The following is a 27,444-nucleotide window of genomic DNA, read 5'->3' on the forward strand; positions in this document are numbered from 1 at the left end:
GTTGATACTTTTCACAAAGATATTGATTTTCACAAGCGATTCGATGAGACTGATTAACAGCATGTTTATTAGCTTTTTCTCACAGTTTTTACTTCTAGCCAATGGAATGAGTTCTGTTACCCACGGGTTCTCATTTTTCGGAGTATAGTTAATACACACAGAGCAAGCATATCCTGTAAGTGTTCGTGGTTCTACTAGTATGAGCAGAATTAGTTGTGGTTTTTCAGCTTCCAGATTCTGAGTCATTTATAGATGATAGACTTATAGTACAATTTTTTGCTAGTGACTTTTGCAAACTTAACTCTAGTGTAATCTTCATTGTCCCTGGGTAGCTCCAGTACAAAGAACATTACATTTGAATATCCACTCCAAATATAACAACCCTCAGAAATTTAACTGTAAACTTTTGAATATTAACGTCATAACTATTCTTTTTGATGTTCAGCTACTTTATAAATGGTCAGTTGAATTTCATTGAATTCCAGATAACAGGGCAGGAGTGAATCTACGGGAGGCACAGGAGAGCCAGGCCTCCTCAAATGCAAAATTCTGGTTTGAAAATATTGTTTATCCCTTATTTATGAAGGAAATTTCATGTTTCACGCAATTTGTAGGTGGATAAGAATGATAGTATTCAAATTCAAGATACGTCTTTGGTATCTAAGATCTTGAATGTTGCAATCACAACCTTATATTAATAAACAGAATTTTCACTCGAAGTATTAAGAAAATATATTCTGAAAGAAATTTCATTCAAAGTATTAAGCTCTTCGCTCAAAGATTTTAGTTAAGTAGGAATTTACTTCGTATCATTATTTGGGATTTCGCAGACTGTCATTGCGGGATAAATCTATAAAAATCAAGTAATAAACTCCAATTGATATTTACTGATATAATTACGGTAATTATGTAACTGCAGGCCAGGACAAAATAACAATCATATTTGGTGGTCATTTCCCATTTCTTTTTTTGCTCCCACACCTGGGTGATGATTCGCTAAATGTCCAAAGTCATATTTTGTGAGCCTCTGCTGTATTCTGCATTTTTGTTTCTTGTTTCATGTGTCTAGGCCAATCAACTGACTTTTGAACATCTGAAAGTATCAACGATTCTATGGAATTTGCAGTTTTCAGCAGCAGAATAGGCTTAACATCCAAGACATGGTGGAAAGACTAGAAGATGGATGTAATGCGCTGCTAGATTCTTGTCATTCTGGAGCATGACGTCATCTGAGTGGCAAATGGACTTTTAATAAGCGCTCGTTCGCTGGTATCTCACATGCGAACTGCGCTTGTAATTGTAGTGATCTTCAACGAAGTGAAAATTTTAGTACAAACAATAATTATATAAATGTAATGTAATCAATGCTTAGACTAAGTGAATTCAAAGAAAGATATTTACAACAGCAAACGAAACAATATCAGTTCCTATCAAACAACTTTGAAGCTTGAACAAACCAATATTGCTGACTACATTTTTCTCTTTTTTCTTTCTTTCTTTCTTTCCACTCTTCTCTCTTTTTTTAATATATGAAGTAATACACTCGAGTATGTATACCCTGAACAGTCTAAAATACAGTGTGTCGTTAATGCACATCATGATTATATATTTATGTATGCTCAAGTATATTCTCGTATCACATTGATCAGTTTCGATTTACTATTATTATTATTTTGCTTGAAAGAGAATTCTTCACAGATGACCCCCCGTATAAATTTTGAGAATATTTCAGGGGCGAATTCATGGTTTTCGTAAACAGAGGTACACATACGTATATTTTCGTTATGCTTGGGAAGTTTTTTTTAAAGGAAGTTGCTCCCATATAAATTTCATCAAAATTTCAGAGAAGGTTAAAACTTTTATTGAGCAGGGGCGCACGTCTAAGAATGAAGTATATTATATATATATATATATATATATATATATATATATATATATATATATATATATATATATATATATAAAACATAGTTGTTAATTTTTGTTTTATAAAAAATCATCTTATTTGAAATCGCTGATGTTTTATTATAGAATTTGTATTTGTACAAGAGGTTTGGTAATATTGACAATTCTCTGAATATTAATCCTAAATATAGGCCACGACAAATTGTATTGTTAAACATTTGTAAGAAATAGAACGTTACAGATCAGATTTTTATCATGTTCTAAAAATATATAGAAATAAAATATGTATATACAAAACACCTCAAACAAAGACATTGCAAGAACATCAGCGCTTCTTATCTAGTTTTGTAGTTAATTTATCTTCGTAGGACCGGGTAAAAAAATTGATAGTGAGCAGGGAGAGTAATTACACAGTACTTGACATAATATTTATAATAAATTCGGGAAACAATGATAAGTTCAGTTAGTACTGTTAGAGTTATTAGGATTGTATCTTTTTTTGCCATTTATTGTGCAAAATAACTGTTTAGTGTACAAATAATAAATACACCTTCATAGAGTGGAAGGAAATTCCTTGCTTTGCTTGTTTCATCTTAAATTAATTTTTGATTATTCAATATGAAAAACAATTAGCTTTCTTTTGATATTACAAGAAACTGAGATTATTAATTTAGTGTCCCATGATTATGTACGGTGGACTAAAGGAGACGAACGACAAATGCAAGTGAACGATTATGGGATAATTTGGTGGAATGAGAATGCAGGAGTACCCCGAGAAACTCATGGACACGATGTTGTCCACCACAAACTACTTGACCGGGAAGTGAACCAGTACCCCTTGCAACAGAGGTGAGCGTTCTGCCATTGAGCCACCGTGCTTCCTTGATTGTTCGAGAATCCTACATTTCTATACTTACTGCAGTCATTCTTAACTATGTAATTCTAGAGAGGACACCTAAATATGTATATATAATTATCCAGAGTTATGATTAAAATGAACAAAAATTTCAAAATCTGAGAGTGAGATGGATACTTCATCCTCTTGGTCCAATACATTGATATATATCTTTGTAACAGTTCATCAGTATTACGAACCTTCCATTCGTTAGTTAGTTAATTCTCGATATCACTTAACCGAACAGAAAAGAATTTTCGCTTTCCATTTCCAACCACACCTTTTACCGTTGTCCCTTGCTACTCAGATGAAGTCACAGCCACGACGACATTTCAGGCCACATGTACATGGAACCACGTTATAATCTTTCCACCAAGAGTTAATGAAAGTATTTTCAAAATTAAAAGTCAAGTCTGAATTCAGTTATATTTGGATGATTAACTGCTTTCTTTCTGTTACACATAGAGTTAGAAAAAGGAACACTTCATATATTTTTCATTTCTATTTGCAGACGAGATGAAGCATATTCTCAGGATCTATGCGTCACACATGCTGCAATTCGGCATTACCCGAAAGAAATACAACTTTGTAAGTACAAGTGTCTTAATTTAAGAACGGATGACCTACTTTTCTCTCTAAGTTACAGCAAAATTATCGAAGTCAACACACTTATTTGGACATTTTTGTGGCTATTGTATAAGCAGATTTGTAATAATTATCGAGTCATTTATCTTCTGTCGACATCCTATAAAATCCTCTCACACATTCTATTAGCAAGATTGACCTCATATGGAGATAAAATTATTGGAGGATACCGGTACGGATTTACGCGAAACCGATCAACTATCGAGCAGATATTTATCATTTCACAAATACTCGAAAAGAAATAGAAATACAATACCCGGATACATCAATTATTTATTGATTTTAGAAAGGCTTATGACTCGGTTAGGAGGGAAACATTATAAAACACTAATACAGAATTTGGAATACCGAAAAAAACAAGTTAGATTAATTAAGATGTGTTTAAATGAATTCCAAAGTAAAGTCCGAGTAACAAAATTCCTGTCTAAGTGCTTTGACATCGAGAATGACCTGAAAGAAGGAGATGCGTTACCGCCATTATCATTCAACTTTGTATTGGTTGACGCTAAAAAAGAGAAACCAAAGAAAGCAACCAAGGTCTACAGCTGAATGGTATTCACCAGGTTATGGCGTATGCTTATGATGTAAATATAATAGGAAATGATTGGAGTACAATAGAAAGGAATTCTATGTCTTATGTAATGCTTGTAGAGCAATGGGTTTAGAAGTAAATGCAGAGAAAACTAAATACATGGAAGTTCGTCGGGATCGTAATACTGTGTTTTTGGATGAGTTAAAATATCAAATAATAATTTCCACAAAGTAGATACTTTCAAATATCTAGGATCAATATTAACAGACCAAAGCTATATTCACGAAGAAATGAAATGTCGACTAAATGCAGGGAATTCGTGTTATTATTCAGTTCAAAATCTTTTGCTGTTCCGAATTCTGTCGAGGAATTTGAAGCTTAAAATAAATAAAACGATAATCATGCCTGGTTGCGAAACATGGTCGCTTAGTTTGAAAGAAATAGATATATAAAGTAGAAGCTGAATTAAGTTGGCTAAGGATAGAATCAATGTAGAACTTTTGTGAATGCGGCATTGAACTTTCGGGTTCCATAGGACATAGGGTTTGTTAGTTATTGTATAAAGAGGAATACTTTTCTTATCGACTGTATCCAGTTAACCACATATCTGTTAAAGTTCCATTTAGCGCTATTAAATACTAAAGGTCATAGGACTACAAATAATGTGCCATTAGAATCAGAACCTGCGTATTCTATTTTTACATGCTAAGTGTATGCCGCAGCGCATATTGCTTTTCTGTTTCCACGATCAATGTATCATATGTAATGAGTAGTAATGGCAGTTCGCATTGAATTCACGGATATATATTGACTTTATGATCTGTTATCTGTCACGAAAAGAATATTGAAAGCTTCGTTACGTCAACTGTATTTCATTTTTGCTTTTAGGGAAGCTTATCGTCTGCAGGGATTTACCATCTACTTCGTTGATTATTTTGAAAAGTGTCTCGTGTTAATAGGGCGTCCTTTCATGTAGAGCTAAATATATTACTAACATGTAAGAACGGTAAATGAAATACTATTAGTATATAAGATAAATGTTTATTTAAAAGAATTTCTTATTCTTGCTCCTTGCAAAGAAAAGCTTCAGTGCTTTTTTATTTGAAGCAAGCGTTAGCGAACGGATCGCCATTTTCAACGAAAAAGTAAAGAAAAGAAAAAGAAAGAAAGGGGAGAAAACTACATTTTGGTTTTATCCAATTGACGAAATGTGGTTTAATCTAAACCTTCTCCTAGTCTCAATCAAATATTTCGTATTGACCGCTGTCATCCGTCTGCAAGCTTAGAAAAAAAAATCGATAATAAATTTTACAGAGAAGCATAAATCAGAAGGCCACTTCTGACATTGAAGATAATGATCCGAAATAACGCCTGAACTTATACAGTAATTTATAAAGGTATTCTAATAGCTTTATATAGCTTATCTTAACACAGCTTTTCATAAGAATCATTGTTTTCTTGAAATATTCAATAACTTAAGCCCATTGGTATGTATATAGGCCATAGAGTTAGTTACTTATTGTATATACAAACACGAAACACTTTTATTGTCGACTGTATCCAGTTAACCACACATCTGTTAAAGATCCATTTAGCGCTCTTAACGACTAAAGGTCATAGGACTGCATTGAAAATGGCCATAAATGGAAACATGGCCCATTTTAATATTTCCACGAAAATATCTCGAAAATGGTTCAACATAAATAAACCAGACAAAAACTCAAATTGGAAATGTCATGGGGCATATAGAATGGAGTTACGGTGCCCTTCAGGGCCAATCCTCATGCGGGCCCAGGGCCCAACTTCAAAATTTTAAATGAAAACATGGATCGAGTGATACCTCGTTCGATAGATCTCTAAACAATAAACGACGTTGTGTCAAAAGATTTTTCAGATCGGTCACCATTTTTAAAATGGCCGCCAAGACATGGTCCCTGTATAAGTTTAACATATTGGTACGTCCAGTACCACCAATATGAAAACGGTTCAAAGTATATTAACCGAACAAAAACTCAAATAGAAAATGTCATGGGACACATCGAATCTTATTGTCGCGGTGCCCCTAGAGCCGCCCTTCATGGGACCTAGGGCCCCACTTTAAAATTTTAAATGGAAACGTGGGGCGAGTGATACCACGTTCGATAGATCTTTAAAAACTAAAAATCTTAGTGACAAAAGAGTTTTCATATCGATCACCGTATTCAAAATGGCCGCCAAGACAAGGTGCCTGTATCAGATAAAACGTCAAGTACCACTAATATGAAAACAGCTGGAGAGAAATATACAGAATAAAACTCGTACAGGAAATCGCAGAGGGTATTTATCATTCCATGGCTCGAGAATGATGCTACAAAGAAAAAGATAATTAAGGTAAAATTGACTTAATGCAAAGAAGGAAATCTAATTCCTAGAAAATTGTGGATTGAACCTCCTTCCGTTACTTCCTCTTATATTGTAGGCATTGATTTGATGCAAAAGTTGATTAACAGAAATGCGAAACAAAACTGTTGAACAATGCAGTTGATTCAATGATGAACAACGAGGTATTACTCACCACATGAAAATTTTGAAGTTGGGCCCTAGGCCTCCATGAAAACCGGCCCTGGGTGGAACCGCGACAACACCATTCGATGTGTCCCATGACTTTTCCTATTTGAATTTTTGTTCGGTTCATTTATGTTCAACCGTTTCCATATTAGTGGTACTGGACGTTTTATCTGATACAGGCACTATGTTTTGGAGGTCATTTTCAATACAATGATCAATATGAAAAATCTTTTGCCACTAGGTTTTGTAGTTTTTAAAGAGCTATTGAACGAGGTATCACTCCACCCACGTTTCCATTTAAAATTTTAAAGTTGGGTCCTGGGCAACAATGAAGGGTGACCCTGGTATACGTTGCGACAACACCATTCCATGTGCCCCATGGCATTTCTTTTTTGAGTTTTTATTCGGTTATCAATGTTCAACCGTTTTCGAGATACTTTCGTGGAAAGATTAAAATGAAATATATATTAGGGTGGTCCTTAATTACATGGCGAATTTTTTTTTCCGAATTTCTTTGCTCCCAACCCCTAAATTGGTTCCATGTCGGACCCAATTTATCCATGAAAAAAATGGGCTCAATCGAAGAATATTTAACCGACCCCCAAGCGACCTAAAGTTTGAATGCATATCCAATATGTTAATATATAGGAAAAGTCTGGAATAAACCCTTCTTACTTTAAAGCGGCTGAAGGGAAAGGGACCAAATCTTGGATACAGGGATTGGAAGTAGTCCACATCTGACCCTGAGAAATAGCATGATGGTGGCCATTTTGAAATCCGCAATTTTTTATTCAGACCAAAAATTTTAAATGGAAATGATGTTTTGTAACATCGTTTTTGCGTAACCTTTCATTATAAAAACATATCTTCCTATATTTTCAACTTATCTTTGGTCATTTAATTCTTTTTAGCTTTGAAATAATAGTTTATTAACTTTCAATATTGTTTTTTTTTCTTTACAGGTTACTGAAATATTAATAAACTATTACATACATGTAACAAGGAAATAATTATATATGTTATATAATTACATCCCGTCGAAATACACACCAGCCTATATTGAAATTATTTATATGAAACGAAATTACATAAATAATATAATGAATGTTTAAAATGATAATAAAAGAAGGCTGAAGTCTGTGGATAACTAGCCAAATTCTACTGCATCATTAAGCCAATTTGTGTAGCATCTGGATACTTTTTTCTGTGTTCACTGACTATCTGCAATATGTATTGTTTCTCTTTTTCGTCCTTTGTTAAATTGTTCCCGTATTCTTGTATCAGTTTCACACCTCTCTCTGCAACATCATTCACCACCACAATGTTTTTCAATATATTCAACCCACGTTGAAAGTTCACATCTTCTTTCCAAGTAGATGGGCATGTTTGCAGAAAATGTGTATTTATCGAAAATCTTGAGAAACATGTCTTCGAATCTGCGGAAACGAAGTCTGAGAATTCTTTTTCTTTGAAGCTGTTGAGTTCTGCACTATTTATAGAGTATCGCTTTATTTGGTTTTGTACACCACATTCTTCTGTACTCCCTTTTATATTAAGAACCATTTTTTCTTTCCCATGTTGTGGCACTTCATCATCAAAGAATGCAAATGCCGCAGTTTCTGCAATTGCTGTTATCATTTCAGTGTTGTCAGATATGCATTTTAATAGTCCCCTTTCTAAGAGATAAATAATCACTCTGAATATTTTTTTTCAGTGATAAATTGGAACATATTGTTTAAATTATTGATTAGGAAAAAAATCATTTACTTTTTCTTGCGCTGCAGAGAAAGGAATTCAAAGAAGAGAAACTATTTAACAATCTTATAAATCTGCAGCCCGTACAGATATATATAAACTCTCAGAATATTAAGTATTATTACTTCGGAGCTTTTATTTTCCATAGCTGATAATCATTACATATTCAGAGATAAGTGGAAAATAAAGACAGACGTCTGTTTGTCGTCAAAAGCTACCTCAAAATGGTATATCATACGAGGTCATTTCTATTTAAAATTTTGTGCCCGAATCCAAGATGGTACACGTAAAGATATTCCTCATCTCGGTCACTACTCAGTATCAGGTATGGATCTACTTCTACAACCTCTATCCAAGATATGATGCCTTTCCCTCAGCCATTTTTAAGTTACAAGAGTTTATTACAAACTTTTGCCATATACTATACATTGGAAATGCATTCAGATGTTTAGGTCGCTTGGGGGTCGGTTAAATATTCTTCGATTGAGCCCATTTTTTTCACAGATTAATTTGGTCCGATATGAAACCAGTTTAGATGTTGGGAGCAAAGAAATTCGGAAATCGAAAATTAAGGACCACCCTAATATATATATATATATATATATATACTGTTCCATAATTCGTGTAATTTTCTACAGCGCTGGAAGAAGAAGAAGTTTCCACCCTATTAACTTGAAATTTAGCATTCTTATTCAAAAATGTCTGAATTTTTCAAATTTCAAAAGTAAATAAGAGAAAATCACTGTTTAGCCCCTCTTTTGGGGGTGAAAACACAAAAGATTATTTTCCTTATGGGAGATTCAATGTTAAACTTTGGAAGTAGTTTTCTCCTATAATTATTGTTGAAGATTTTGGGGCAAATGCGTATTATTTGTTACAAAATGCAATAACAATCATCCAAAATGCTAGTGAGGTCATCTCAAACATAATGTTGGGTAAGGCTTCCCCTTTGGGGGAGGGCTAGGGGCGTAAAAGGTGGTGAGTGGAATATTATCAAAATCACAAATCTTATTTTGCGAACGCCAGTAAGCATCAGATTAATCACAAGTGTCACAGAATTAATATTTCGATGGACTTTGCATGTGGTACTGACTGATATGGGGCTACAGCCCCCTTCCAAAAATCACATTAAAAATTCGCCATAAATATCCTGAACAGAACATACCGAAAGAAGCTATTCTTTGGATCAATTAATGTTAAATTTGTTCTTATTGTGATAAAAAGGTATGTGCTTTTTACCATGGGATGTTACTTTGGTAACGTAGCGCCTTAGGGGGTACAGGGAGCGGAACATAAGATGTGGATGTTTATAAAAATTCCAAATTTTATTCTGGAAATGCGTGAGCGTCAGACCAATCATAAATTTCGCAGAATTAATATTCTGATGGTCCTTACATGTGTCAGTGATTGATATCCGGCTACAGCCCTCTTCCACAAGTAAAAAAAAAAAAAAAAAGATAAATATCCTTATCAGGGACATACCGGAAGATTTTTTTTCTATTGGTCAATTAATGTGAAATTTGGCGTTATTGTATCAAAACGGCATGTGTTCTTTTTTCAAATCTGTAATGTTATTTTTGTAACAGGAGACAAAGGGCGCGGATTTTTTTTTTTTTTTTTTTTTGCTTTCGAGAGAGAGGGGGTCGAGGAATAAAAATTCCAAATTTCATTTTGGTAGTGCCAATGAGCATGATCTTAATCGTAAGGCGCACAGAAGTAGTGTTCCGATGCTATTTTCATGTGCCAGTGACTGATATTAGGCTACAGCCCCCTTTCACAAAACAATAGAAATTCATATGAATGTCCTTACGCAAGGTCCCACTGGTAGAAGTTAAATATTATTCATAATTGAAGTGAAATTTGGCATTTTTGTCGAAAAATGTTTGTTTAAGAGAAAAGCTAAAGCAACAATAGGATAATACTCATGTTGATCTCTTTCAGTGGCGTCAAAGTCAAAATTTCATTGGACTAATTAGTGTTTCAATGTAAAATGCGAGGTGTAGTTTTCTCTAATTATTATTTATAAGTATTTTGCTATAAATTAGCAGTTTTTAGAGAGAAGACTGGCGGCAAGAAAAATTCAAACTTTTTGGTATTGCCCGTGAGCATCAAAATAATTGGAAATACGACAAAATTAATGTTCAGTAGCTGCTTCCATGTGCTGTGGTCATTTTGGGGCTTCAATTCCCCTTTCCCGGTTCCAAAATCACTTTTAAAACCGCAGCACTTACTTTTATTATCTTCCATGCTCCTTTTTGATCCATTCAGAATTAAGAGACGTGTGTTTAAGAAGCACTGGAACACTCAACTTCCATGTCCGAATCATACGTTGGCGTCCCACTGTAAGTTGATTTCAAGCAATGTCAACAATCCTTTGTTTCGTAAACACACTCTAATTTCTGACTCAACTTCTTATTCATCTGCACTGACAAGTTTTAGATCTTTTCTTATCGCTATACACCAACGATTTACGAATTACCTGTTGACAGTTCAATAGAAGTTCGTGTCTGCAATCAACACCTGGGTTAGATCGACTTCGGGAATGCACATTACATGCCACGTGAATCTAGGGGGGTAGACTGGTTAATCGTTTGAGAATTGCTTGTCGTTTCCACTATATTTTTAAGAGTGTATTCATACTGTGGTATTCTTCGATCATACAGTCTTTAACTCAGAATCAGAGTGCAAATATAATTGAATCAGTCATTGCGAAAAGGCCAAATGTCCATCCGCACCACATTTTCATTTTACGAGATGTACGAGAAGAAACGCCCATCCCCTGTGAAAAAACCAATTGTATGGTCACACTATGTTACATATCCTACACTATTGCCTCAATACCATCCATGCCATTGTACACGTCAAGTTTGAATTCCAAAGTGTTTTTTTTTCTCTTTAACAATTTACTTAGGTGGATATATGGCCCTTTCGGAATGACTGATTCAATTGCATGATACACATTATTAGAAAAAATCTGCAAGAGCAACAAGATCCCGTATAATTATCTACAGAACTCGAACTAAAAGTGCGCGATGTGCAAACAGTTCCGCAGCAATTGTTTTCACACTGCCCTCTTGCATCTAGAAAAAGTGTTGGAAGATCTCCAAGCGATCTACAGACGAAACAAAAAGACAGGTATTGTTATCTAGTTCACCGCGGAAATCCCTTACTCGTCGAAGCTTAGGCTGAGTATTAAGAAGACAACACTACAAAGAATTTTAAGACACTTGAAGATGAAACCATACAAGGTCCGAATGGTTTCTGAGTTGTGTACAAATGATTATGGTGATCGTGTTTATTTCTGTAACTGGTTCATTGAGAAGTTAAATGAAAACCCTATGTTCTTGTTTCAAGTCATGCTTTCCGATGAAGCCAAATTTTTTTTAAATGGTTCAGTGTCCTCATCACATGCAAGATATTGGTCATCGATGCAGTTGAACGTGAGATCAGAAGTATCAATAGACAAACGAGGAATAATGGTTTAGTATGGCATAACTGCTACTCAGGTGATAGGAACTTTCTTTTTTTAATGTAAACGTAACAACGGCATAATACTAAAAACTACTGAGAGAAAATATTTTCTGAACTTGATCGTTTAAAGTTAGGTCAAAGTGATGAATTATGGTTTATGCAAGATGGAGCACCACCGCATCGTTCAAATACGACTATAAATCTTTTGAGAGAAAAATTTGGAAAACGAATTATTTCTATGGGGTCGAGTGTCATGATAGAATGGCCACCAAGAAGTCCAGATCTTACACTATGTGATCTTTACTTGTGGAGATTCCTAAAACAAATTGTCCATCAAAAATCTTGTAACGATGTAGATGACTTGAAACAGATAATTGTCCAGAGTGTAGAAATGATCACTCCAGATATGTTGGAGAAGGTGTTCACATTGGTTTTAGTACATCGCAATAGTTTATGTCTTGCTCGTTGAGGACGGCATACTGAATAAAAGTAAGTTGATTTTCTGAGTTTACACTTAGGTTATGACAGGTTTCACACTTAAGTCAAGAAAGAATAATTTCCAACAATTGATTCTTATTTCTCGTGAGGCATTTGTTTCTTCTATAACCGTGTGTCCATAGCATATGATTTCTTGATGTGTTTACGTGTGCAGTACATACGAGTAGTATTGTAAATAGAAAAAAAAAACGGTTCGTATTTTTTCAGAAATGTACGTTTTTTTAGAAAAAAAAACATTGCCTGTCGTTTTTTTTCTAAATTTCGTTTTTTTTCAAATAGTCATTTGTAATGCATCTTACATCTATTTAAGTATGAAATATTTTTATGTAGGTGTAATCACCGTAAAATGCAACATAAATTAAACGCTAGATACTGATACGCTACAAATATTTTACAATTTACATGAATATCATACTCATTAATAATTCGGGTTTCAGCAGTTTTCATCAATATCAACTAAGAAATAAAAGTAGAAATGAAATTTTGTTTTTTCGTGAAAGCAGGCCTTTAATAAGTACGAAAATAATGTCACGAACAGTATAAAATTCCAATAACTTGTCTAAAGGTAAACACTAATACTAATTTGCCTAATAGTATTTTTCTAAATGTCATATATAAATAATTTGTCGACTAGATATATATGATATGCAGAGCCGGCTCTGCCATATATGCAACACGTGCATTTGCGTGGAGCGGCAAGCTTGGATGGTCCGGCAAAATCTGTCGTAAGTATAGTATTTCTTGTTGGAAACAGACTTCATGATGATGGTAGTTAAATTTACTAAGCTGACCTTCTATTTGAATACTACATTCATAAATGATGTTTAGGTTGCATTAGTTTAAGGTCACATAAACAATGCTAAAGCAAATGGTCGAATAAATCCGAGCACAAATTGCTTGTTTGTTGTTAAATGCAAGAATTCAATTCTCGACTAGTAGTGAATATCTGTTCCATTCAGTAAGTTATCACAGTTTTGATATGAAACTAGTCTTGTTTTTGTCAGAAACAAGTTCCTTATCATTGAAGATAGAAACAAGTTTTTTTTTTAAAAAAATGTTAGAAGATGTAGAAGAAAAATCAAGAAATAAAGATAAAAGAGCTAGTTGCACTGGAATTGCAAACTGATACATTGAGATTGAAGCTCGATAGTGAATTCTATAAAAAGGATTACCATCTTTCCTCTGCAGGTGTGTTTGCTTTATCTTTCACTAACATAATAGATTAATATTTAAAGAAAAAAAAACAGACACAACGGGATTACATTTCTAGTAAGTATTTAAGCCTTTCTGAGTGCGACTGTACTTATCCTCACCTTTGTTGTTCAGTTGGAGTAGAATACTTAAAATCATGACTTTTAAGATTTGTTCTTTCTGGAGAAAGGGGGAGGCGGCAAATTGACTAGGACCGGTTCTGATGATATGTAGACTATATAAAAGACATGAATATAGGATGACTCAATTTGAAGTAGTGCAGGGTGTTTCAAAATTAATATTAGGGTTTTGAAACTGTAGTATCTATTACAATTAACTTACAATTATAAATATTATATCAAATGAAAGAGCAACTCAAACAGTTTTGTACACACGCATGTACATGCATTGTTTCTTCTGTCTGCCGTTAGAAAGAGCAAGTAGCAAAGATGGAGACTAGAGAGCGGAAAGCTTTTTGTGTTTTAATGAAGACTGAATCTGTACAGTGCAACCATCTGTATGAAGAATATTAAGGAGACGCTTGCAACTTAGTCTTTATCGTTTGCAGTTGCTACAGGTCTAAAGCCTACAGACTACGGTTTACGTGCCAATTTCGCAAGTGAAATATTCCTGCAGAACAATGAAGATTTTCTGGATCGTGTCGTCTTCAGTGATAAATCGACCTTTCAACTTAGAGCTAATGTGAACACTCATAATGTTTGCATCTGGTCGTCAGCAAATTATCAGGAGATGGTATAGTTGAAACGAGACTCCCCTAAATTGAATGTGTTTTGTGCCATATGGCGGAAAGTTTATGGGTCTTTCTCGCCTATCGACTATAGTGACGAATGAATCTCACATTGAACACTTGTAGCAAAGACTGTTTGAGGTGCTCTTTTACTTGATGCATTGCTTATAATTGTACGTAAAATGTAATAAATACTACGAAGACTTAAAACCCCAAAATTTATTTTGAAACACCCTGCATTTCTCACCAACAGTGTTGGAACTAAGATGTAAAAAGGAGAGAATTTTTTCCTTATAAAGTTATTGTTTACAACGATATTATTATTAGTCGAGACTATAACAACAACAACAACACGAGTTAGTAGTCAAAAAAATGTAATCAAATGTATACTCGGTGGCCCAGGTGGCCAAAGTGGCACACACGGGTGTGTTACTTGTTTAATCCGCTCCTGTGTGGACACTAATTAAGATATCGGGATATTATTCTTGCAAAATATGGTTGGACTATAGTTTATCATATTAATTTCTTTTTCTTCTGATGTCAAATTTCCTTCTCAAATTTCACCCCAGTCAAAACTTCGAGAATTTTCTAATTTCGAATTTCCTTTACTTCTTTTTTCCCTGTAGCTTCCTTCGTTGTAGAAAGACATCCTTAAGACTTGCCAGGTAGATACCTCGGATGGATACCTAACTGTTGACATCAATTGGACGGGCCTGCGCGCAGTATTGCCAATTAGGGAAATTAAAATTCTCCTATATTTGGGCAAAAATTAGAAATTTTTGTTTATAAATCCGTACCTATACGTCCGAGTGCAAGTCAACTTACGCCAATCGAACATTTGTCCTTACTTAACAAAGGCAAGTACAGATCGTTACAATGGGGTAATTAGGGGGCGCACGTAAAATTCGTATTTAGGTTTTAACCCTTCATGTTTCTAGTTTTTCCTTACTTTTCTGTTTACCGTAATATATTTTTGGTAATTAGAAGCTTTGTTCCTTAAATATCGCCATAATACTTGTAGGATATATTAGTGGTGTACCAATGTTTAATTTAAGATAGTTTGTGTCTGTCTGGTAGCAGTGTTGCCAGCTACAGAAAATTTTAATTCCAGATTTTAGGGGGGAATTTTAGAAAAATTATATGTTTTGTCTCTATTATTTCCCTCTTGTTGGCTATATCGGAACAAACGTACCAGTATCTGGAAGTCTCGTCTTTGTTCTCCACAACACACTATAGAAAGTTTTAATAGGATAATTAGGGGAAGTACAGTTGAGGTTTACAGTAGATCTTGTTCTCTAATTGGAAAGATAACTGTGATTTTTTAAAAGGTAGAATGAAATATTTTTTATTGACATGCTTACTTTATTAGATATCGTCACAATACTTGTAGGATATAGCTATTAGAGGGTTACCAAAGCTTATTTTAAGATAGTTTGTGTGCGTCTGATAGTAGTGTTGCCAGCTACAGAAAATTTTAATTCCAGATTTTAGGGACAAATTTTGGAAAAAAATTCCTTTTATATTTCTATTATTTCCTTCTTGTTGGCTACATTCGAACAAACGTATCAGTGTCTAACAGCCTCATCCTTATCCTACACAGCGCACCATAAAAAGTTTCACTAGCATAATTAGGGGAAGTACAGTTGAGGTTTATAATAAACCATGTTGTGGAAATGGTAAGAAAATGGTGAATTTCTGAGGTAGAATGAGATTTTTTAAAAATTTCATGCTTACTTTGTTATATATCGCCATGATACTTCTAGGATATATTCTTGGAGTACTACGGTTTATTTGCAGATAGTTTTCGTCTGTCTGATGGCATTGTTTCCAGCCAAAACAATTAATTCCCACTATTAGGTGAAGAATTCGGAAAATTTCCCTTTTCCCCTCTATTATTACCCTCTTACTGGCTATATTGAAACAAACGTACCAGTACCTGAAAGCTTTCTCTTTGCCCTACAGAACGCACCATAAAAATTTTCAATAGGATAATTAGAGAAGCTGTAGCCCCGGCATATTTGATTTTTGCTTCTGAGGCATAAAAAGTGTCAAAATTTCATGTGTATGACAGGATTTTTTCTTTCCCTCTTTGAATGGAAGCCAGCGACTTCAGGATTTCACTGTACCTTGTCAACACACCAAAGATTTGTTTAGGTGACTTGAACCCATTTAGCTGCAGTGGTGCTACATACAAAAAAAAAAAAAGAAATTCGGTTAGGGATTTTTTTGTAAATTTTTACCCCTAGATTTCCCTCAATAATTTCCCACCCGTTAGTAACACTGCAATGCAACTTACACCAAAAAATAGCCACATCTATTTTCTAAAAGCAAGGCCTTAACCATATCAATCGAATGAACAGTTTTTGAGCAATAAGTCACTAACTGGAAATGTACGAAAACGCCAAAAATGACCTGGGGCCGAAAGGAATAATCACACAATTTTGCTCGTATAGGTACAAAGAAAGAAACGATTTGTAAGTTACGAGGGCTTCGACCCAAGTTCTGTTGATTATTTCAATAATCTGCAAAATAAATCAATAAATAATAGTTGCCAGAAAAAAAACAGACATTTGAAAAAAACATGAAAAAGAACGATGTTTTTTATTGAAAAAAAAAACTTCACAGAAAAAAACGTTTTTTTACAACACTACATACGAGTATGTTGTTGTGTGGGAAGTTTGATAATATGACTGTGTAAGAAGTAGGGAAAATTTACGCCTTTTTTCATGAATAAAGCAAACAATATTGAAACTTAAAGCTCACCTACCAGGCTTATAGTTTTTAAAATCTTACTTTTCATTAAGTTTTTGTTCCTGCTACATTTTCCATTGTCATTTTGTGTTCTATTTCTAGCTTGTTCTGCTTAAGTGTGTAGAAAATACGTTGTGATTTTTGTGTATGTGATTTTCTGCTCTACAAAGAGTCTTAATTCATCTTTAAAAATAAAAATAAAAATCTTTAGCTATATTTAAGTGACGCCACAACAACAAAGCTATCTGCATAATTAGTTACACTGACAGATGTTCATTTACAGCAGATTTAGAGATTTAAGACAATTTCTTTGCAATAATGACAAATTATAAATTAATTATGACATAATTACCTTTTTCCCGCATGTCCCTGCTAAGGATATTTATCATGAAATTTTGTGATTTTTGGAAGGGGGCTGTAGCCCCATATCAGTCACTGGGACATGCAACGAGCATCGCAATTCTAATTCTGTGACATTTGTGACTCATCTCACGCTCATTGGCATTTTCAAAATAAAATTTGTAATTTTCACAAACATCCTCCATCTTATGCTTCGCTCCCTTTGCCCCCAAAGAAGGTACGATACCAAAATAATATTCCAGATTAAAAAAAAAAAAAAAAAAGCAATACGTCCTTACTACGTAGCGCCAAATTTCAAATTATTTGATTTTTTTGTTTTGTAGAATAGCTTCTTCTGATATGTCCCTTCTAAAGAAACTTATGGTAAATTTTTGTGGTTTTTAGAAGAGGAGCTGTAGCCACATATCAGGCACTGGCACATGCAAGGAGTATCGGAATATTAATTTTGTGATTAATCTGATGCTCATTGATATTTTCCGAATAAAATTTGGATTTTTTTATAAAGATGCAAATGCTTATGGTACTCTCCCTGTACGTACACCCCTACGAAAACGCTTTCCTTTTTACTACAATACAGGGCCTAAAATTCAACGAAATCACAGCTCCACACTGGTAAAAATTATATATAGTATAGAAAAACTAGTTTAGTCAGCATTTGTTTAGACATATAATCAGTGTTCTGTCCAGTACATCATGTTTACCTGCGACCAGAAAAATATTATTATTATTATTATTATTATTATTATTAGGAAAATTTTGGCATTCAGAGCACACAAAATTAAACGCACATTAGGATACATATTTAATTGTATTGTACTAAACCATAAAATACAGGAAACAAACCGGTAAGAAAAATAGTCACACTGGAAGAAAAAAGTAACTTTTTCTTACATAAGAATTTCACTGTCATTTTTCCGTGATCATCACGCTGTCCCAGTCTGTTTTCTGCCGAAGCAAATACACCGTTATACTGGGCTGTTCCTTTGACTTGCTACCAGCTTCAAAACGCCTTTCCTTTCTGGCCAGCCATTTCATAACAGCAGGGATTGGGCTAAAATCTTGCAACGGACCCATATTTATATTAACGTGAAGGTAGTTTTTCACAGTAGTGGGAGCTAAAGAGAGTCTGTTACCTGTTTTCAATATGTTGTAGTCACTTAAATCTTTCAACATCGGAAGAAGATGGTTTCGAAGCAACAACTCGGGCTAGACTTGTTGACAGAGCATGAAATGACTGATTTCCACAGATTTTCATGAGAAGGCTTTTAGCGTCCTGACCTTTCAACATACTGCACGATGATGCCTCTCTATATTGCATTGCGCACTGCAAAAGATCTGTATTTAGACAATAAACTTTGTGGCATTCTCTTAAGGCATCATCAGTTACATCCTCTTGCAAAACACGCAAAGGCTCCAAAGCAACAATACTGTCTTCATACAGCAAACGCTGACTAACAATGTTAATTATGGAATCCAGGACAATCGCTACTACAGTAAAATCTCTTTTCTCACTGACATATTTGTTATGGGATTTATTGCGACGTGTGTTACGATGAAGTTGAGTACCATGTAATGAGTACTGTATTTCTCCGTTGACGTTCTCTTGCACACGTTCGTTTAAAAACCTTTTCCCCACCCGCCTAACAGAGGTTTCTCTTTCATACTCTCCAATTGTGCTATAGTTCTATTTTTATTTGTTATTATGACCAAAAGGAACATTTCATCACTCTCAAACTTCTGCTGGCAGTTCTTGAAAACATATAGAGCGCCTGTCACAACACAGAAGATGAAGGCGATCTACTTCTATCCATTTACGCAGATGACCATTGGCTTCATTACATACATTGCTTTCCGTTTACAAGTAAAGCCAGCTTGGATACCAATTTTTTAGGAGAGTAGTGAGCATACTGAATGAAAACTTTGTCCACTTGACGTCAAAATATTCTGAGTAGTGCAAATCTTCTAAGTTATTATCTGAAGCTACCATCGTTAAACCTTTCGTTCGCTGCCCTGAAGAGTGATAGAAAGCACATAGTCCACATGCTGCTTATATGAGAGATGAAACTTCTTGGACATTCTTGGTGACATCTTTCCCTGCTAAATTAATGCGATGGGCAGCACACCAAATTTTCAGAGGCAACGTGTCACCTGAAGCAACTCTTTCATCAGTTAATAATTTTCACATTCCTTTGTGTTCTCCTGTATTCATGTTTTCACTATCAGTAAATATCGAAGTCACTCTGGGAAACATTGCTCTTTCTACTGATTTTCGTAACGCTGTGCTTCGGCTAAATTTTTGGCGGTTATTGATGTATGTTATTTCTGGTAGTACATATTTCTATAACTTGTTCAAAGGATCGTGTAATTTTTATCTACAAAATAACACATTTCATTATATCGGAAAAGTGTAATGTCCTATTGAAACAACAGATAAACGTGCAGTTAGTTGCATATTTTAAAACTATATGAATGTGATTGAAAACGTTTGAAAACTAAATATAGTTAAAAAGTTCCTTCACTCAAAATTGGCTATGATTTTCCGTGCCATCTAGGAGACATCTATACGTATTAACTCTGGCTTAATGCCATATACAGGCAGTTATATGGAATTGAGTAACCCATTGGATAATGAATGTATTGAATCAGTAAGACATTGTGACACACTAAACGCGTTTAAATGCATAATCCGAGAAAAGTAAGGTACTCACATTAATACCACTCCACACTTTAAGAATTATGGTTCCACACTCCTTTCCTACAGTTCCACAAAGTGTGGAGTACTCCACTCAATTTTAGGCCCTGCTACAATAACAACAAATTTTATATTCATTGACAAAAAAAAGTTTCTTCCCATCTGTCTCTACTAAGGATATTTACCGTGAAGTTTTAATGTGATTTTTGGAAGGGGCCTGTGGCCCCACAATAATCACTGGCACATGCAAGGGAAATGAGAATATTAATTCTGCGAAATTTATGATTGATCTGACGTTCACTGGCATTTCAGGAATAACATTTGGAATATTTATAAACATCCACCTCTTATGTTCGTCTACTGTGCCCCCTAAAGCATTACATTACCAAAGTATCATAACTAACTAACTAACTAACTAACTCTATGGCCTATGGAACCCGGAGGTTCAGTGCCGCGTTCACAAAAGCTCTCCACTGACTTCTATCCTTAGCTAATTGCATCCAGTTTCTACTTTGTATTCCTATCTCTGCGAGATCCATCTTAATATTGTCCTCCCATCTGCGCCTAGGTCTTCCTAATGGTCGTTTTCCTATGGGTCTACCAGTCAAGACTTTGAAAGCGTTTCTACCTTCTTCCATTCTAGCTACATGACCTGCCCACCTAAGCCTCCTAGACTTGACGACCCTAACAATGTTGGGTAAACCGTATAATCTATGTAGTTCCTCGTTATGAAGCTTCCGCCATTCCGCATTCTCGTTCCTCTTGGGTCCGAATATTCTTCTCAGGATTCTGTTCTCAAATACTTTCAGTCTTTGTTCTTCCCTCAGAGTAAGCGACCATGTTTCACAACCATACAGAACAACAGGCATGATTATCGTTTTATATATTTTAAGCTTCAAATTCCTCGACAGGATTCGCGACGACCAAAGTATCATTCCATGTTAAAAACACATATCTTTTTATCACAATAACAAGAAAATTTAGCATAGTTGATCCAAAAATAGCTTCCTCAGGCATGTCTCGTTCAGGATATTTATGGTGAATTTTTAATGTGATTTTTAGTAGTGGGCTGTAGCCCCATATCAGTTATGCAAGGTTCATCGAATTATTAATTCTGACACTTGTGATTACTGATTAATCTGATGCTTACTGGCGTTCGCAAAATAAGATTTGGGATTTTGATAATATTCCACTCACCATCTTTTGCGCTCCTAGCCCCCCCTTAAAGGGGAAGCCTTACCCAACATTATGTTTGAGATGACTTCGCTAGCATTTTGGATGATTGTTATTGCATTTTGTAACAAATAATACGCATTTGACCCAAAATCCTCAGCAATAATTATTGGAGAAAATTGCTTCCAAAATTTAACATTGAATTTGTTAATTAAACATGAAATTTAACCTTGTGTTTACACCCCCAAGAGAGGGACTAAATAGTGAATTTCTCTTATTTACTTTTGAAATTTAAAAAATTCAAAGATTTTTAGATAAGAATGCCAAATTTCATATTAATAGTACGGAAACTTCATCTTCTTCCAGCGCTGCAGAAAATTACACATATTATGGAACAGTCTCATATATGGGAACCCGTAAACAACGCAACTTTTGAAATGTCCGCCATTTCTGCTCTAATAGGTTGGCAGCACTGAATGTTACACCATTTTCATGCATCAGGGAGCGTCGAATAGCGCATGATCGTGATCTGAGTTTGCGAACAGTTTGTGCACAACATTCACCTCATTTGTAATAAGTTTTCAATACGCCAACACACTGTTCCGTCGTTAAACGCGCTATTCCTACCCGTACAGAAAACATATCACGATTATGCGCTATTCGGCGCTCCGATAAAGTAGTAGCAACAAAGACAGATGAAAATCGTGTAACGTTCAGTAATGCCAACTTACTAGAACAGAAATAGTGGGCATTTTAAAAGTTGCGTTCTTTATGGGACATCCTTTATATGTATATACTTTTGCCTATTGATAAAGGTAAAGCATATCAGTGCATCATTGTAATGAGCAGGGAGTAATCTACACACACCTCCAACACCCCCCTAACACCCCCCTAACACCCCTCCAAATTTCTTCACACACCCCTGGATGGAAAAGGAATACTCCCCCAAATCCAATTGTATCAATCAGTATCATATAGGTTATTTATTACATCAAGTTAAAAAAGGTTTAGCGTTTAGGAAAGAAGGCAGTATTCTTATTTATTTATTTCACTTCAAAATACGAAGCGACCTCGTTCTCATGTATGGCTTCGAGAACCACATGACCTCATTGTTTCGGGCGGTGTTAGGATCGAAACAATTGACAAAACAGACCGCTGATACCTACCCTCCTGGGCTCCGCGGTCGTTTCCGAGAAAAGAGATTGATGGACAGATGCAGATTACTGAAATTAGCAACGTCTTGAGCTGTTATTCACCTACCTCCCCCTCAATAAGGAAAAATGTGACAATATAATAATAAGTCTACACCAGATTCAGTTGGTAAGTGCTACTCTAGAACAGGCTCGCAACCAGAAGGGAGCTAAGGAGGGCCTGGCCCTCCCTAAATTTTTCATGTCCAGTCCAGAGCTCAATACAAAATGCACAATTTAGATATTTATAAGAGAATTTTTAATGACTTGACCCCTCCTAACATATGCATGGACCCCAAAGCTCTGTGGCTGGCTTCGAGCCTGCTCTGCAAGTGGTGTATCAACGGACGGACGTTACAAGGGTATAGTCAAGACGTTTTTAGAAATGAAGAGATCGGTCGAAGTAAGAATTATATATTTTTTAAACTGAGTCTAGTGTTATGCAGGAACGCATTTGGCGCTAGCTTAATTTTTGTAAAGTATATTTTTATTCACGTAAATTCATTGAGCGGAACAGGGCTCATAGCGAGTCACTTTTTTAAACTAAAATTTACTTTTTTTTTCAAGTTGGTCACTAAAAGTTACCTTTTTTTAAAAATTTGTCACTAAAAGTTACTTTTTTGAGAGGTAAAGTGACTTTCTCATGTGATTTATGTTTTGCATTGGCAGTTTTCTAAGAAAAATATAAAAACAAATGGAAAAAGGCAGAAATTTGTTACTCATTACTCTTCTGAAAGCTTCAGAAGTTGCTCCTACATGTGAAACGGTCAGCTTTATTCTCACTTCAGCTTTTATTCTTTCTAAAGCACAGTGGACGGTTGGTGGATGCTTAAGCTCTCAAGGTGGGGTTGAGAACCCTTCTGTGTCTATTCTTTCTTCTATCATAATAATCTTTTAGTTTTCTCTCGTAATAGTTAACGCTCCGTTCAACGTTATGTGAGTGTGTTTGTGTGGTTCATCATGTTCGTCTTGTGTTATGCTTCTTGTATGTTCTCCTTAAGAGTAGGTGATGCATTTGAATATTTCACGTTTTTGAGTACTTTTAATGCGAAGTTAAATATAATGTCTGGGATTAAAAAAATCGGAAAAAGACCAGAAATGGTTCCACTTACTAAGAAGCTGTTTACATCTGCTAAGTCTGCTTACCGTAACTACAAAGCATACTTTGAAAACCTAAGAAAAGAGGAAGCTCAAAACGAAGTAAAGAAGAAACAAAAGAACAAACAAAGAGAGAGGTGATGGAGAAATTGACAAAGGAAAAAGGGGGCATGATGAGATTTTGGTCACTTTTTTGTGTGCTTTTGGCCACTTTTGGTCACTTTTCTACTATTAACAAGAGATCAGACCACTATGAGCCCTGGGATTATTAAAACTAGGGTATATTAAAGAAGACAAAACAGAAAGATACAACATATTTGTAAATTGGAAAACTGGATTTCTGGAAAACAACTAAATCAATGAATAATTTTCTTATGAAAGATTTTCAGAGCCAATAACGTAGCCAGGATGGGGCAGGAAGGGAGATTAAGAGATCAAATAATATTAGAACAATTAAGGGTTAACAACAGGGTTAGAATATTAAATGAAATGAAATTGGAACTATGTACAGTATTAATTACTAAACGAATGTGATTTCAGCGTGGGACGAAGGATTTTTTTCCCAATTAATATTTTGAAAAAAAAAAATCACCCACTAAAATTTGTGGGGTGAATAAATAGAAATAATAGCAGAATTTTGCGAAATAATTAGACTACAATAATTCGTATGTAATCAATTCACATGTAATTACTAGGTAAAATAGTGGAGGTTAATTCCTAATACAGTGAAACCTCTCTTAACGGGCATCTCTCAATAGTGGACATCTTCGTAAGAGGACAAACTTTCTTATTTTTCCATGCCATAAATATGTGTGATGTGGTGTTATGAGAGAGAACCCTTCCTTTTAGGGACACCTCTCATTTACGGACAAATGATCGGTTCCATCGATGTCCGTTTTGAGAGGTTTCACTATATTACTTAGTTTAATAATAATAATAAATGCTCAAATGTGTGAACTTACTTTTTTGAACCTACCACTGCAAAGAGTTGATATTATTATTATTATTATTATTATTATTATTATTATTATTAGTAGTAGTAGTAGTATTAGTAGTATTAGTATTAGTAATAATAATAATAATAATAATAATATTGCAATAGTTGCGTAACAAAATATACTGTTTTCTTCTTTGAGTTTGTTTAAAAATTATATCACTATTCGAAGAGCACCCCCCTTTTATTTTGAACACCCCCTAAGTAAAAATTTCTGGCGTACTTACTGGTAATGAGTAATAAGTAAGGGGATAAATGGGGACGTCAACATCGAGGCTATCATTCTAACGACTCGAGTGCATCATTCTAATTGCTATTAACCAGGGGTGCCCACAAGGGGGGGGGGCTATGACGCAAAGTGCGTCATTGAAATATTTGGGGGTGTAAAAATCTGTATAAATATGTTTGAGGAAGTGTAAAAATTAATCGAAAAGAAGATTTTCTTCATGGAAGAACACCTACGGGTAGACAATTGGGGGGGGGGGGTGCGCCATGGACATAATGGGGGGTGGGCACCACTGTATTAACGGTCAAATTAATAAGTTTGTTATTGCTTACATACATGACTTATAGTTGTCGTTAGAGTATGGACATTTTTCCAATTTAACATTTTTACGATTTAATTGGAAATAAAAGACTATTGATTAAATTTAATTATTTTAAAATAGGATAACTTCTGCAACAATACCGTAAAATGCTTTACCAAATAGATTTAACCCCAAATTTATAAAAAAAAGTATATATATATATATATATATATATATATATATATATATATATATATATATATATATATATATATATATATATATATATATATATATATATATTAAATTTTACTGAAAAATATAAATTGATATAAAAAATAAAAACGGAAAGAACTATCTGTACCCCGAGTACGTGTGAATCGCGTTTAATTTTTTTATTCATTTTTTTCTACTCGCCGTTAATTTTTCTTTCTCTGTATAAGATAAGAAAAAGTTAATTTGTTTACCAACTTCTAAACGCGATATACATTTTATTTCTCTGTTAGAAACAAACCCAGGCTGAATAGACACACAAGTCTGCACAGAAAAATATTTAATATGAGCACTAAGCTGTTACGATTGATCTCCAGGGGTGTAGCCATGGAACGAGGGCAAATGAGAGCACGGCTCCCAAACTATCTCTTGGCACTTAATACGGGTTCATATGTTATATGTTTATTTAACATGTTTAATACTTACAACCAGTGTTGCCACAGTCCTAGCTCTGGAGTGGGCTGAAAAATAGTACCAAATTGAAACAAAAAGGGCTGAATTCATTATTTTATACCATCGAGGGTAAAAGTATCGGGGAACGCGGGGGAACGCCGTCTCCCCACTTTCAGAAAATATCTCTGGCGTCCCCCACTTCTAAAAAATTACAATGGGCAAAGATAGGCACACGGGACGGCGTGACGTCATGCATTCCCCTACTTATTCAGATCCACTTTTACCCCTGAGTGTAATACATGGCTCTATAACATGAAAGTAACAGAAGTAAAGTTCTATAACACCCCCCTTTTTCAATAATTTAAATCAAGAAAGTTTTTTTTTTTTTTTTTTAATTAGGACGACTAAAATTTTTACCACTCTGCTTCTTTCTCGTCTCCTTCATGCGTGCCGCGGATGCACTCCTAGCGTCATTTGTTTTCCGGTATAGTTCGAATTGTGAATTTTCTACACAAAGTTCGTAGCGTTATGCGGTGTAACGTCACAGAAATGAATGTTCAAAAGCATTTTTTAAGAGTCCAACAGACAGTATGAGTAACGTGAGATGTAGGAAAAATTTAACTGACACTTTTGAAAATGTGGCAAGTATTTGTCAAATGGTACTGAATTGGGTAGAATTGTACCAACTTCTTCACAAAAGGGGCTGAAAATGCTAGCGTGGTACCAACGGGCCGATGAATGACAAAAAGGGCTGAATTTGGTACAATTGTACCAAGTGTGGCAACACTGCTTACAACAAATGATTCTTATCAATATATTAAATATATAAATCTTATCAATATATAAATCAATATTATCAATATATTAAAATGATTAAACAACTAAATTACTAACTAGAGGCTGCTGAAATAATCATGCCCAACCCACAAGAAGTGCTCGTGCAATTATGAAATTGTACCGTTTTAAACATCTTTCTGTATGTAGAAATACAAATTTTCATATTAATAACGAACTTCGTTTGTGTTTTTCAGGACCCTGAAGTGATCATGTGTGCCAACCTGTGAATTCCACGAACGTCGAGATCAGAGCTGTCATCAACTTTTTGTTTCACTAAGGAAGTCACCGAAGCAAATTCATGAGGAAATCAGCAAACACTACAGGATTCTCCTCCATTATATGCAGTGGTGAAGAAGTGAGTGCCAAAGTTTGAACGTCGCGATTTCTCAACACATTTATAATGCTCCACGTGCAGAAAAACCAAAAAAGTATTTGTTTCCAAAATCGTGGATAAAATAAATGACACTATTCTTAAAATCGCAGTATCTCAGCAGAACGTGTGGTAGAGATTGTGGGCATTTCTGGGGAACGCGTCGGTAGTATAATTCATAATGCTTTGGGCATGCGCAAGCTCTCGACAAAATGAGTTTTCAAAAATTGTCAGCAGATGAAAACCGTGAAAGAGCGAGGGCATCGAGGGGATAATCTTTCATTTTGCTTGCAATGCCGACTAATTTCTACCACAAGTAGTAATCATGGACGAAACGTGTTTGTACCGGTACAATTCTAGAACGAAACAAGTCAATAGAGTGGTGACACTCAGGTTACTCTCGTCCAAAGAAGTTCAAGAGACAGAAGTCGGCTGGGAAAGTGTTTGCAACATTCTTCTGGGATAAGGATGGAATCGTACTCATAGACTACATGCCCAAGGGTTGAACATTTAATGTATTACTTACAAACCGAAAAACAAACAGAAAGTGCAACGGCGCAAAAAAATAATTAATTAATTAATTAAAATAAAATAAAATA

At 34.9% G+C, this 27,444-nt stretch overlaps 1 protein-coding gene across 3 annotated transcripts in view; it reads right to left on the minus strand.

The window, feature by feature from the left end:
• synr (BH3-only protein sayonara) overlaps window positions 1-27,444 on the minus strand; it is a 207,424-nt gene that overhangs the window by 124,353 nt on the left and 55,627 nt on the right. The window lies entirely within an intron of this gene.

The sequence above is a fragment of the Thermobia domestica genome, chromosome 13, assembly GCF_964235325.1.
Source record: "Thermobia domestica chromosome 13, izTheDome1.hap1.1, whole genome shotgun sequence".
Classification (NCBI taxonomy): domain Eukaryota; kingdom Metazoa; phylum Arthropoda; class Insecta; order Zygentoma; family Lepismatidae; genus Thermobia; species Thermobia domestica.